The sequence below is a fragment of the Carettochelys insculpta genome, chromosome 3, assembly GCF_033958435.1.
Source record: "Carettochelys insculpta isolate YL-2023 chromosome 3, ASM3395843v1, whole genome shotgun sequence".
Taxonomy (NCBI): domain Eukaryota; kingdom Metazoa; phylum Chordata; order Testudines; family Carettochelyidae; genus Carettochelys; species Carettochelys insculpta.
In genome coordinates, this window is record NC_134139.1 from 117166436 (window position 1) to 117176391 (window position 9956).

Here is a 9956-nt window from a genome sequence, read left to right on the forward strand (position 1 = left end):
CGTGTCACCTGAGTGGGCTCAGGCAAAGCGGCTATTTATTTATGGCGTAGAGCTTCAGGCTTGGGCTTGAGCCCAGGGGCTGGGGCTCTCCCCTCTGATGAGGGCCCAGAGCCTAGGCTCCAGACATCTACACCAGTGGTGGACAGCCTCTTCCCCATGTAGCTCATCAGGGTACTAATGGGGCCTGTGAGACATTTGTTTACTTTTGCCTATGTACAGGGTCATCTGATACTGCTGGTTTCTGTCCACATAGGTTGTTTCCTGCCGATATTAAAGTAGCACACACAAAGCAAGGGCACATGACATGAGGTCCTGATTGCGCATAACATGTGAGAATCATGCACCCTCTCTGCATCCAATCAAAGCTTCACTGCAGGTCAATCAATACAACCCGCAAATTCTATGTACACAAGTGCAGTTAGCAAAACTACCTTATCCCAGAGACCATTTTGGTTAACAACTATCTTGTGGCCAACTCAGGTGAAGGAGGGCCACTTGTGGCCCACTCACTAACCTAGGTTGCCCTTGGGTAATCTACACAATTAAACAGCCCTTTAGCCCAAGCACCACAAACCTGAGTCAGCTGGCACAGGTAAGCCAGGAGTTTTTACTGTAGCCTAGAAATGCCCTGAAATTCAACTACCATTAACTACCGATTTCAGTTTTCAGTAACAGTTTGTGAATGATTGTAGATGTTGGAAGTCATGCCATAACTGCCAGACAGTTCCATTTAAACTGCAAATGGATGCTGGTGCTTAACCTCATGCTCTGCTTTCAACCCAATGCTCCCTTTACTTCCTGCTTCCAGTGCAATGCAACCTCGCTCTAAACCAATATACGTAATGAATGGACTTCACTTCCATGACAAACTATCCCATTCTAAGGCCTCACCTTTGGCCCTTACATCTCTATCATCAGCAACTCCATTTTCACAGGCTGCTCCCCTGGATTCAAAACAATTGTTACCATCCCTGCTTTAGAAAATCACTCTTTTAGTTTCCATCCATTCTCCAACATTTGGCTGAGTTCAGTCAGGCATTTAACCTTTCACAGCACAGAAATTGACCTGCTACTGGTGGCTAAAGACCTACATCTCACTATTGATTCTTTTCTCTTTTCATCTTACTTGAGCACTGTGCTTCTATACTGTTGATGAGAGTCGCACTAAACTGCTACTGTTCTTGTGTACAGCTGGCATAGACCCAGAAAGCAAATATCTTTGTAGACACCACTTTTTATTATCAGTGAGTCCTACCCATAAAAACCCAGTGTAATCACGTGCCCAGTAACACCACCACAGATGCTCCTCAGCTCCACCATTCCCTGCTTTTGACAGATGATGTTATGACCAAGATGTCTTTATGGTGTATTGACACCCTATCACACAGGGGCTGTTACAACATAATGTGGCTGCTAATAGAATTTCAGGGAATCAGCCTTGACACAGTGGCCTTCTGAACGGGCATGCTAAGGTGATGCTTTGAACACCTCCATCCCTGACTTACATTGCATGAGTCATGGACATCTGATACAAAACCTTCAGTGGGCTCGCTGTTTGATTTGATGTCAAAACACATTGTGGGAGCTTCACATCTTCCTCTTGTCTCCTTTGCTATTAGGTGCCTCAAGGCATTGCCTTTGGCTTTCTTCTTCATCTGGAAATAAAACTCAAATAGTAAAAAAAATCGGTCCGCAAATGTATAATGGGGAATAGGCTTCCATCATTAAGCAGGTGATCCAAATTATTTAATCATTTTTTTTCTATCTCTGGGCCTTCAGCCTTGGAAACCATTTCTGTTTTACCCAATACCTGATCTATTACTTCATTCATAATTTGCTTTTCCTTCTGATGACTTCTGCAGAACCTACCATAACTTCATGGTTACAGATGTTTCAAAGAATCATGTTCTCCTCCTATGAAAAAGTCTCTCTCTCTGTCACTGTATTTCATTCTGACGTTAACCTTTGCAATTATGGGCAGAAATCACAACATTCTTGACTAAACATTCTTCTTCATCTCTCTTCAGATAATCTACTTTCTTCTAGAAACACTGCCATAAGTATCCTTGCTCTGCTGAAATCTGTATCAGGTATTACAACTCCCTACCAAAATCTTAAATCCTCAATTTCAGAAGCCTCAGAATAATGTGTAGAAAACAGATTCATATAATTTTCTTTTGAAGTTCCTCTCACTTCCTAGATCACCAAACCTACTTAAAAGTCCATTGTAAGCTAATGGAGAAGAAAAGGGCATTAAGAAGAGATTTAAAGAGAATTCTTTACACAGCTTCGTAGCAATTTTAAGTACTATATGATAATATAGAACAAATGTGCTATGCAAAAATAGTTTATAGTGTTGCTCTAAGACGCAAGCTGATGAAAGCATGCACAAAATGTTTGCCATTAAGTCCTTGTTGTGGTTTGGGGGTTATTTTGTGGCAACATAAATTTTCTAAAATTTAAAAGTAGTCTTAGCTCTTTCAGTCTGCAGCTATTTGCTTATTTTGTGCTGATGTGCGTATGAGCCCTTGAGAGTTTTAAATCATTTAAGGTTCAGTAATTTTATTGATAAGACCTCATATAACCAGGCTTAAATAGTTGATTAATCAAAATTAGATCAGTACACTCTAGAAAGACACAAGCATACAAATCTGGAGAAAGGACTTGCAGAGTCAAGCTTCATTCTGTTCCAAAGAGTGAGTTGCATTTGGTTCAGTTTAATACCACCTTGTTTATAACACATAGAAAATCCTACTGTACAGTAAACCCTAATTTTACATGGCTTCACGTTGTGTAAAACTCACATTAATTTGAGTTTTGCACAATGCAAAGCTGCTGGGCTGTCAGCGCTGCTGGGCTGTCAGCTTACCTAGCTAGCTTCCCTCAGCTGCACGCAGCTAGGCAGGCTAAGGGCCCCTTCCCCTGCCTTCCCAGAGCAGCGCTAGGCATATTTTAATCTCAACTTTACCTCTTCTTCACTAGCAGAAAAACATCTGCCCTGATCCCCCAACATCTGTGCTAAGCCCACCTAGCAATAATGTTACACAGTTTACCTAACAGTACATTTCTACTCTAAAATTTAGAATGTGTACAAAACATTCTGGGAATATAGCTTATAGTTGTACAATTTTGCATCAGCACAAATCCTTTTAGAGATCTATTGTGTAACAAACTTTTACCATTTTTGTCCTTAGCGTAACTGTCACTGTTGGAAAGTTAAATGCAATATGCAGCCCAAATAAACAATTGGTACACTTTTGTGAGCTTATGTAAATTTAGTACTGAAGTAGGTGACTATACGAAGTTTCTCTTAGAATGTCAGCAAAGGAATTTATAGGATTTTAGCTATTATTCGCTTCTTGAAAAATAATTTTTTGTGTGTAATCCAAATTGGAACTTTGTATATGTCTCGTTTTCAGCCAAAATATCCAAGGAGGAATACAAACTTTTTACAGTAAACTCTTTCATATCCAGCATTCTACCATCTGGAACTCTCAACTAAACAGGGTTTTATCTATAAGTAAATTTAAGTTATGTTTTCCATAAGTACAGTGTAGTAAAAGTAAATTCAAATAAATACAGCAAATATGGCGTAAGCTTGCAGCGTACAATTCTACTGCTGCTTGTAAATGAAGTACTCTTCATATATTTTTGTTTCTTAATATCTGATCTTGTTTTCCTTTAGTGTTATACATTGCTAGGGTATATGTCTATTATCCAGAATTTTTGAATATTGGCAACCTCCCAGTCCCAGGGCTGCTGGATATGAAAAAATTTACTGTGCATAGGATTTATCCCCAATGAAATGGAGCCAAAATGGATCCCCCCCAATGGGAGGCAGAACTAGTTGTTTTTCAAGGCGCAAAGTGAAAACTGCCTAGAGACACTTTAAGAAAGCAGAAAGTAACTAGCATAAAATTCTAATATCTGAGATAGAGTGAACAGTTTCCTTGGGAAAGCAAGGACAAATGAGTGTCGGGTGCGTGTAGCTTCAGCAAGTTACTCCTGTAGAACAGAAGATAGTAACCCCTCTGGAAGATGCAACTTCCAACTTCACAGAATGTGGCACAGCCATGGAATGACATTTGCGACATGCTTGGAAGTAATTGCTTGCTGAGTCTCCTGAGTGAGCTGGAGCTCACTGTAGTTCACCTATGCTCTATTTCAAAAGGAAACTTGCCACTCAGCATAAGGTATGCCCTGTTCCTGCTATTTCTCAAGAAGCCACCTCAGAACCTATTACTGCCTAATGGCAAAGTGCCTATTTCTAAGCAAAATAAAATAAAAAAGAAACAACTCCAAACCTGCTTGCTCCTGCCACTATCCTGACAGCAGGATTCACACAATGCGGCAGCCTTAACCCCAGTGTGGGCCTGCAGACTGGCCCCGCAGCAGCCTGACTGCCCCCGCCACACCTCCGCTGCCCCGTGGCAGCCTGACACCCCCCTCACCCTCTGCCGGCCCCACGGCAGCCTGACACCCCCCACCCTCTGCCGGCCTGTGGCAGCCTGACCCCGTACCTCTGCCAGCCCCGCAGCAGCCTGATACATCCCTCCCCGCCCTCCACTAGCCCTGTGGCAGCCTGACTCCTGCCCTCTGCAGGCCCACCAGACCACACACCCAACCTTCAGCAGCCTGAATCCCCCCACCCACCCCACGAACCCAACTGGCCCCCGGGTTTTAACCCTCCCTCCCACTCATGGCCCCAAACTGCCCTCAGCCGTTAACCTTTTCCAACCCCCAGCCCAAGGTTCACTTACCTTTCAAAAGCAGCACCACCTCCTGCCACTCCTTTGCCAAGCTCTAGGAACCAATCAGAGACTTTTATGTGTATTTTAATGAGAATTTAGTGTCCCTGTTATGAGTTTTCATCTATGAGCACAACGTTGGGAATCAATTGTGCTCATAGAGTGAGGGATGAGTGTACATCCCAGAATCATGTTTGTCTTTTTGGCAATGGCATCACACTGTTGACTCATATTTAGCTTGTTGTCCACTATGACCCCCTAAGTCCCTTTCCACAGTGCTCCTTCCTTGACAGTTGCTTTCCATTCTATAGGTATGAACCTGATTATTCCTTCCTAAGTGGAGCACTTTGCATTTGTCCTTATTAAACTTCATCCTGTTTACCTCAGACCATTTCTTCATTTTGTCCAGATCATTCAGAATTATCAGCCTATCGTTCAAAGCAGTTACAACCCCTCCCAGCTTGGTATCATCTGCAAACTTAATAAGCGCACTCTCTGTGCCAGTATCTAAACTGTTGATGAAGATATTGAATAGAACTGGTCCCAGAACAGATCCCTATGGAGCCCCACTTGTTCTGCCCTTCCAGCATGACTGCAAACCATTAATAACTACTCTCTGAGAATGGTTATCCAGCCAGTTATGCACCCATCTTATAGTGGCCCTATCTAAGTTGCTTTGTTTATTGATTACGAGACCCTGTCAAATGCTTACTAAAGTCTAGATATACCAAATCCACCACCATGCCCTTATCCACAAGACTTGTTATCCTGTCAAAAAAAGCCATCAGTTTGCTCTGGCATGATTTGTTCTTTACAAACCCACGCTGCCTGGTACCGATCACCTTATTCTCATCCAGATGTTTGCAGATGAATCCCTTAATTACTTGCTCCATTATCTTTCCCAGCACAGAAGTTAAACTGACTAGTCTGTAGTTTCCTGGGTTGTTCTTTTTTCCCTTTTTATAGATGGGTGCTATACTTCCCCTTTTCAAGTCTTCTAAAATCACTCCCAACTTCCACGACTTTTCAAAGATGATAGCTAATGGCTCAGAAACACCCTCTATCAACTCTTTAAGTATTCTAGGATGTACTATTTGTAATAAGTTGTTTTGCATATACATTGTTAAGTAATTCAGGAAAGCAGATTCATTATTTCTCACTGATCCACTGAGAGGCCAAAAGCCAGGAACATACTAGAGCTTTGTGGTGGCCAGGCAGCAGGGGCTGGAGTGCAGGGGCCCTGGAAGTGAGCCATGAAGTCATGGGTGAGTACTGAGGAGCTGCAAGGAGCTGGCAGATAGCTGGGGAACCAGTGGGGAGCTGTGGGGAGCTGTGTGGACAAGCAGGAAGCTGCAGGGAGCCAGCGGGGACTAGCAGGGAGCTTGTGGACACTGACAGGGAACTGGCTTATCTTTATATTTATTTATTTATTTATTTGTATTCTATGTCTATTTATTGTTTTTGTGGTTTATAGGTACATTATATGTACTACATGTGTGTGAACTGCATGTGTTGGGAATGTACCTCAAGCTAATTACATTATTCCTTATGGATATTAATTCCCCTTTATAAGTCATTTTGATGTAAGCTGCATTATTTAGGAATGTAACAATGACCCCCTGTACCTGAAAGACTGCAAGCAATCTCATCACAGTCTAACCTCAGAGATGGATTTCTTTCTGACCACCAGTACAAATGATTAAACCCACCACACCTGTGTAGGAAAACAGCAGCATTCTGCCTTCTGAAGGCAAAGGTTCACTTAGGCCAAGAACGTATTAGGTCTCTTCCTCAGCAAGAACAATCACTCAAAGCTCATCACATTGGTGCTCCACTTACTACAGTGGCTCTCCAGAGACTATGGATCAATATTCAGTGTTAACCATCATGGCTGTCCATTCAACTAGCCTCACAGTACTTCCCTGTCTGCAATGGTAGTCTCCCCTATGAGCTCTATTTCTCAGGAACAATGGCGCTACCGACCTCATGGGTGAAACTCATGAAAGCAGGAAACCAGGATCTCAGCAACAGGGCTGAGGCTTGCAATCTCATGAGCTGAGAAGATCAGAATAGTCATGGCAGCTTCTCAGAATTCAGAGTCCCTCAGAAGGGATTAGGGACCCCCACCCTACCTCTGACAGCACCACAAGGAAGAATGAGGCAGCTCAGGATGGTCTGAAGGGCAGTTAATAAGGCAGAGAGCTACCTGTATGGGAACAACTGCTCAGGGCCTCATACAAGGAAGTCTGAGAAAGGAAGCTCCGGAGGAGGAGAGCTGGACTAAGGAAATATTATCCAGGCAGAGAGACGTGGGAGGGTAAACAGGGGAGAGACTTCAGAACTCTCCCGGCGGTGGAAAAACCTGAAGCTTTACAGGAGAAAGAACTGCTGTGGGAACCTAGAGACTTGTGTGGGAACTAATGACTTTTATCAGGATTCTGAGGTAAGAGCTTTTAAACCACTGGGCAACTACACCTTTTGGAAGGGGCTTTATTGAAGCGAGCTAGATATGCCTGCAAAATAGTTTGTTTGGATTTCTTGTTGGCCAAGCTGTTTGTTACCTCACCAGAACCTGAGGCATGCCAATGAAGAGCTACACTCAGCTGCAGGAGGGCTCTTGGGAGGTGACAGTGCCCTTTACTAAAAGCTACAAATCCCACTGTTTTAAGTATAAAGAGTAAAACTCCATTTGGTGATTTGGCATCACTGGATAAGTAACTGCAGTTAAAAAAGAAGGAAGTAAAGGAAGGCTGGAGGGCGAGTGATCGTTAGGTGAGGACAGTAGAAGATTTAAGAGGAAAACATTGTTTCTCTGAGTGCCAGCATGGGGGTAGAAAGGAAACTGGAATCTTTTGCTATCCCTTCGGGAGCAAACTGACATTTGCCATTAATCAGCCCTCTGTCAATCTGTGTTGTTATAAATGCACCGTGTAGGGCCAACAGGATGTTGTGCAGTTATACAGAGAGTTTCATCATCACCGTGAAGATAAATCAGCTGAAATTGCATTTATAGCTCTTAGCAGTCTCACATACACAGACTCAAGAAAGGGCATGACAGAAAAATCACCTTTAAAATAAAGATGTGAGCTGGGATGTATTTTAGTCTCTTCACAATCTTAAAGCTGCATAAAAACTAAGCCCACTATTAAAACATGAAGGCTGAATAACTGGTTTCTACTTCAGTGCACACATATTCCTCCTGAAAAATAGAGCAATTCTATTGTCCGCAACTTTCTGTTACTCTTTTGTAAATCACACAGAGGACTGAGCAAAGTATGACTACTTAGCTGGAGCCTTTTGGCCTCTTGAAACAGTAGTATCTTAGTTAGCTAATCGCGTTTGTCCACATCATAAACTATTCTTCAATATTATGCAGACCTAATTTCACCTGAAATGAGCTCATCATAATGCTGTTAATACTGAGTAGGCTTGTGGAGAAAATCAGTGTTTTAGAAGTTAATGTGCTTCCCTCTGTGTGTGCTGGGAATACATTCCTGTAGCTGGCTAAACAACTGAATATGCTTTGTTTTCTGCGGTCCCAAAATGAATATATTTGCACAACAAAAGGTTCCGTTGCCCCAGAGCCTGGCCTATCAAGGGGGCCTGGAGCATTATTTAGTAATGTAACCAGAGGGTCACCACTTCAGCAGTGGTGGCAGCCAGAGCTCCAGGGCCCTTTGAAGTGCAGGCAGCCCTGCTCCAATGCTCTGTGGGGCTATGGGAGAGCCCAGCACCATGGTCCCAGTGGTGCCAAGGATGCGGCCCCTTTCCACTTTTGGCCCCACCCCTTCCAGGGGTGCAGAGCTGGGGCCCGTGGTGGCTACCTACCCCTCTGTGTGCATACAAGATGTCATGTAACTGCTTCCAAGAGGCTGGGGAACAGCAAGCCCCAGCCCCTGTAGTACCTACTGGCCAAATAGGTGGTTACTGCAGCCTCCATGTGTGCTGCAATTTTTTACAGTGACTGTGGGAGCTGCCCCTTATCCGGTCCCACCAGGGGAGCCACCCAGCATAATGCCCTAATGACAGGACTCCACGGGGAGGTGGCCGGCCATCCTGGAATCCTATCTGGCAAAACAACACCAGCTCTCCTCTTACTCCACATTGCCTGCTATCCCTCTTCCTGCATTTGGACACTGTGATTCCACAAATCCTGTTCGTGATGCCAGTATGTCAACTCACAGGGTTAAGGACCGACAAGATTATGGGATTCACTTCAATACAGAGCCAGTTAGGAATAGTGTACTTTATTAAGCTTACTACTCTACTGATACACTGTATTTCACAGGGTACACATTAACAGAACAATGCTTGAATGGAATAAAAAGCTCTTTGGAATGCTTACATCCCTTCTGCCACAGGAAATCCTGATCCCAGAATGCCTCCACACCACCGCCGCAGTGCATGTGGCTCCAGCTAGGGGAATCTGGGGCACCTCTGAGGCTGAAAGTCCGCGGTCAGACTCACCAAAGGCAGGACCTCACAGTGATTTTATCCTTTAGCTGTGTACTGGGTGTGCATGTACTGGCTCAATGCCAGTTTTAGCATTCTCACGAGGCTGGTGCCAAGATTACCCTGTTTACTGGTTCCCTAGGTTCCCAGCTCAAGTGCAGGTGTCAGGGCTGATATGGCTATTTGGTGTTTATGTTTGTGGGACTTAAAGCTGTAACAGGCAATGGGAACAAGTAATGGGAACTTGGTTGTATTACAGGAATGGAAGTTTCCACTTTTGCTCTCTGGGGCCTGCAGGCTGCTTTTTAAGGCCTTCAGACCTGCAGACAGGCCTGCTGGCATGTTATATGATAGAAGACAACACAGTAACATTAATAAATCTAAGGCATTTCTAAATCAAAGTGGTACTCAGGACTACCCAAGAGTCCACTGTGAGGTGAAATTCAATGTACTGTACCATAGTTCTCAGCATGTTGCAATCTAAAACATGAAGAAGAGAAGACATGGTATGTTCTAAGGCAGAGGTCTGTGACATGTTTTCTGGCAGACATTTGGCTGGTCACGTGATACTAAGTTGCCACTCTTTTGCCAGTTTCTAATGGACTATTCTAACATGACATACCTGGTTATTTTTTAATGGACTACAAAGAGCTCTGTGCCGTTCAAAATCTTGTATCTTTCACCAACAGAAGTTAGTCCAAAGGCACATTTTCTTCTCTGAAGTAAAATACTCAGGGTGAAATCCTGGCCCCATTG

General features: G+C 43.7%; 1 long non-coding RNA gene across 1 annotated transcript; it reads right to left on the reverse strand.

Annotated features, from left to right (window-relative positions):
• Positions 1-1520: 1520 nt before the first annotated feature.
• LOC142010445 (uncharacterized) lies at positions 1521-9228 on the reverse strand. Its single transcript, XR_012644801.1, has 3 exons — positions 9094-9228; positions 4761-4803; positions 1521-1655 (listed from the first exon to the last, which is right to left on the reverse strand). It is a non-coding gene; the product is annotated as an uncharacterized LOC142010445 (long non-coding RNA).
• Between the last annotated feature and the right edge of the window lie 728 nt (positions 9229-9956).